Raw genomic sequence first — 4,738 nt, 5'->3', positions numbered from 1 at the left:
AAATGCTAGTGGCAAAGCTACTATAGTTCAATTTAAATTGTATGATTTTATTGGTCCAGGCATGGAGAATAATTTGTTTAGTAAGCATATATTTTAAAATTGTTCTAGGTAGCAAAAGAGAGGAGGCTATTTCCTCAATATTTCTAAGATCTCAGCTATTATTCTAGTGGAAAATTAACAAGAGTAAAGTATACAAATTTTAGATAAAATCTATGTGATTTTAAAAAGACATCTTTGGGGCCAGAGTCATGGCACAGCTGTAAGGCCATTGCCTTGCCTGCTGCTAACCTAGGATGGACCTCGGTTCAATTCCCAGGCATCCCATATGGTCCCCCGAAGCCAGGAGAGATTTCTGAGAGCATAGGCAGGAATAACCCCAGAGAACAGCTTGGTGTGACCCAAAAAGCAAAAGAAAAAAATAAATAAATAAACATCTTCAAGAAACGAAGACTTAAATAAGTACTGGAGTGTGTGTTTGTAAAGTAACCTGAACAAAGAGAAGAAAACAAGAAAACCTAAATACTTAGACAATAGAAAAATGGAAGTCATTTTAACACTGTTTAATACTTATTGGAATTCTCTCCACAGAAACTTCACATTAATAGTATGGATTTTTCCTTTCTTCTCATACCAATAGATTACCTTCCACATAAAAATTTTGTCTACTGCTATGGGAGAGAAAAAAAAAGGTGAGGAGGTAAGAACATTCACCCTTTACTTTTCTGTTTTTAAGTGTCTCAAGCTCAAAGTCATTGTTATGTTTTGAGGTAGGCTGATATAATCTGGCACCTTTTAATAGAATAATAAAAAAGACCAAGTGACTATAGTTGAATAGTCAGGATATGAGTTCCACCATTTTAATTCTTTTTTTTTCTTTTTTCGTTTTTCACCACTCAGACTGCATCCTCTCCCTCAACCCCTTCCAAAGAAAGGGAAGAAGAATCATCAATGGCAAAAGGCAGCCGCAGAAGCTAGAGCCGGCTTCACGCTCAGGAGAGGATGCTCTGGCTCCTCCTCGTGGCTTCGGGTGCTCTACACGATCAGAGAAAATTCTCTAGTCACATACTATAGATATGATCCCTGAAAGTATAGTCTTCCACCATTTTAATTCTTAATATTTTAGTGGAATTTAATATTATCTGAGACTCAATTTTCCAATATGTTGATACAAATAAAAGCATTATAATGCAATCAGGTAATAGTTAATGTGAAGTTACTTAGAAAAACTAAGACTTAGCACAAAATTTGAATTAAAAATTTAAACCAATAGTAAAAGGATTGTGTTATCATAAATTGAAAGTCAATATTATTATAAAATATACCCCAGTATGAAATTTTATTATAAAGCATATTGATGTTTTTAATTTTCTATCAAACAACAATAAGGTAAGACAAAGCATAGATTTTTAGTTTCTTCTAAAATTTGACTCATAGATATAAACTAATATAGAGAAAATATATGGGGGATATTGGGTAACACCACCTGGTAGCTCTCAGGGGTTATTCCTAGCTCTGTGCTCAGAAATTGCTCTTGGCATTTGGGATGCTGGGGATTAAACCTGAGTCCATCCTGCTCATTGCGTGCAAGGCAAAAACACCCTACCACTGTGCTATCACTTCAGCCCCAATATACAGAAAATATTATAAGTAAGCCTATAAAATATATATTATGTTAATCTCAAATAATAGAAATACAAAGCATTGAAAGAACAATTTTCTTAGATCATTTGAATGTAACATCTTTATCTATGTAGTGATTAATATGCTGGTTATTCAATTCCTCTAGCTATTATTTTCCTGATATTTATCACATTTGCATTTTATTCAAAATATTTAGCAGAATGTTCATGTTAATTATCTACCACAATACAGATAGAACATGCCTTACATTTGAAAGGTTTACAAATTAGTATCTATTTAAGACTATGGTATTTTGAATGAAAGGTTGATTTCAAGGAAAATTATGAAAGAAGTCTATATCAGAATTTTTAAGCCATTTAAATAATTTAAAAGTTTGATGAAGTCAAACTGCAACATAATGGTACAGTACTAACTGGTTTTCTATTTGTTTATGTCATACTGCTGTCATATGTCATTTGTCATACTGCTGAGTCAACTTATAAATGTTTGAACATTTGATTCTCTGGTACCAAGGATATTGATCAGTGGCAGAACACTTCCCTTTCATACGTACTACCTGAGTTTCATACCCATAGAAAATATTTCTGTAATTATATGTACTTCTTTTACTATATTAATAATGATACCCCCCTCCAAAAAAAAAAGAAAAAAGGGGTCGGAGAGATAGCACAGCTGTAAGGCAATTTTCTTGCATGCAGAGGGCAGTGGTTTGAATCCTGGCATCCCATATGGTCCCCCACGCCTGCCAGGAGTGATTTCTGATAGTAGAGCTAGGAGTAACCCTTGAGTGCTGATGGGTGTGATCCAAAAACCAAAAAAAAAAAAAAAAGAATAATGATACCCAAAACTTGTCTGTCTTAAATATTAGTTTGCATCAGTTATATTTACTTTATACTTTATTTGTAATTTACTGTTTAATATTTAATGTTTCTTTTGAAAAGATTTCCAATTCAAAAAATAATATATCAAAAAGTAATACCTCAGTGCTAATTTCTCTAAAATTATAACTTTCATTTAAAAAGCTATAAAATTATGTACAATTTTTATGTGGCTATCATTTTTGAGACACACATACTACCTTGTATTTTTTAAAACTCCGTAAGAAAATTTTAATTTGAATATATAAAATTTCAATCATAAAAATGTTCTATTTTTTGTAAATACATTGTAATATAGATTTACATATTCAAGTACTGCAGTTTTAGGAATTTTCATTTGGGAAACTGTGTGTGTGTTTTCCATAGAACTAAAGAATTCATTTAATTTTTGACTGATTATATGTAAAAGATTTTTGAATAAAGCAATAATTGAAAAATTTATTAAATAGATCATAAAATTATATATGTTTATTGCTTGCTGGCACTGAGGGGTGGCAGGCTAAACAGGTTACTGAAGTGACATTAGAGGTTGTTTAAATGGTAATTATATTTTATTGTACAACTGTTAAAATTCACAAAACCAAAATTTCAATATGACCTTTCCATTTATTTAAAGACTTTTGCCAAATATTAATTTATAGACATTTTACTTGGGACCTTTCCAAATATATATCTTTGAATGAATTATCTCATCTTTAATTCACTTGAAAATTGAATCCTTAGGTGACCTATTTTTTCTCTAGAATTAACTCTGCTTCATTTAGCTGATTCTTTATAATGCATAATTTTTGTTTAAGCATGATAAAATAATTTATAACTTCCAGATCATTTAATTATTTTTTTGTATCTACTAAAGTTACCTTATAATAGTTCTCAATTTAGCTTTTAATATTGCAATACAACTGTGATATAGCATCAGTGCCTTTACCTTACGATGTAAATATCAAAGGAGCAAATTTTAATGCATCTTTATTAGTTTTAATTCATTATCAAAACAAAGAAGTAAATATTAACAGTTTATTAATTCATTTAGCCAAATATTATAGTATAATTTAAAATGAATTTAATTGTAATCTCTGTTACTACCATAATGGACCAATTTTAAACTCAGCAAGAAAATTGAACAAATGCATAAAAAGATATTCAACAAGCTATTCCTCTTTTATTGGTATGAATACTTATGTGTTTCCACTCATTTAATTAAGAAAAATCTACTTTGAACCATCTATATTTATCAAGAACTCTAAACTCAAAATACTTACACTTGCAAAATAATTGAATAACGTTAATGATAGATTATTTTTAAAAGAACCACTTAATACTACAAAACCAGATTGTCATAGAATATGACATATATTCAAACAGCTATAATTTGAAGTAGTTAAAAATGAAGATTCAGAGGGTTTATGATTCTCTCTGAAGAGATTACTTAAATTTCCAAAGCAAAGTTTTCTTTCTTTCTTTCTTTCTTTTTTTTTTTTTTTGGTTTTTCGGGCCACACCCGTTTGATGCTCAGGGGTTACTCCTGGCTAAGTGCTCAGAAATTGCCCCATATGGTACGGCAGGGGATCAAACCGAGGTCCTTCCTTGGCTAGGCTTGCAAGGCAGACACCTTACCTCTAGCGCAACCTCCCTGGCACAAAGCAAAGTTTTCTTATTGTAAAATATAAAATAATAATTATATCTACCTGTCAAAGTTATTATAAGATAAAAGCAAAGAACAGAGAATAGGTATTCATTACAGAGCCTAGTAATTTCTGAGCTTTGTAGTAAATGAAAGCTATTATCATATATAATAAAGTTAGTATAATTAGTGATCAGGGCACACACACAAAAAAAATCATCCCATTCAGAGGCGAAGCAAATAATCAAACACCAGAAAGACTGATGTGGAATTGAGATACTTCATTAATAACAAATATTTTCTTTTTTTTTTATTTTTTGGTTTTTGGGTCATACTCGGCATCGGTCAGGGGTTACTCCTGTCTCTACACTCTGAAATCACTCCTGGCAGGCTCGGGACCATATGGGATGCCAGGATTTGAACCACCGTCCTTCTGCATGCAAGGCAAATGCCTTACCTTCATCCTATCTCTCCGGCCCCACAATAATAAATATTTCTCTTGTATACAGGGGAAGGGTCCAGAAAAATTGAGTGATTCTCTCATATGTCTTCAAGGGTCATTTTAGATAGCTACGCAAAGAAGAGTATATTGGGA

General features: G+C 31.6%; 1 non-coding gene across 1 annotated transcript; it reads right to left on the bottom strand.

The window, feature by feature from the left end:
- Positions 1-888: 888 nt before the first annotated feature.
- Positions 889-1,096, bottom strand: LOC126002964 (small nucleolar RNA U3). Its single transcript, XR_007493534.1, has one exon. It is a non-coding gene; the product is annotated as a small nucleolar RNA U3 (small nucleolar RNA).
- Positions 1,097-4,738: the final 3,642 nt, after the last annotated feature.

This window comes from Suncus etruscus, chromosome 2 (assembly GCF_024139225.1).
Source record: "Suncus etruscus isolate mSunEtr1 chromosome 2, mSunEtr1.pri.cur, whole genome shotgun sequence".
Taxonomy (NCBI): Eukaryota; Metazoa; Chordata; class Mammalia; order Eulipotyphla; family Soricidae; genus Suncus; species Suncus etruscus.
Note: the sequence above shows the minus strand (reverse complement) of the source record. Positions and strands in the feature narration are given on the sequence as shown.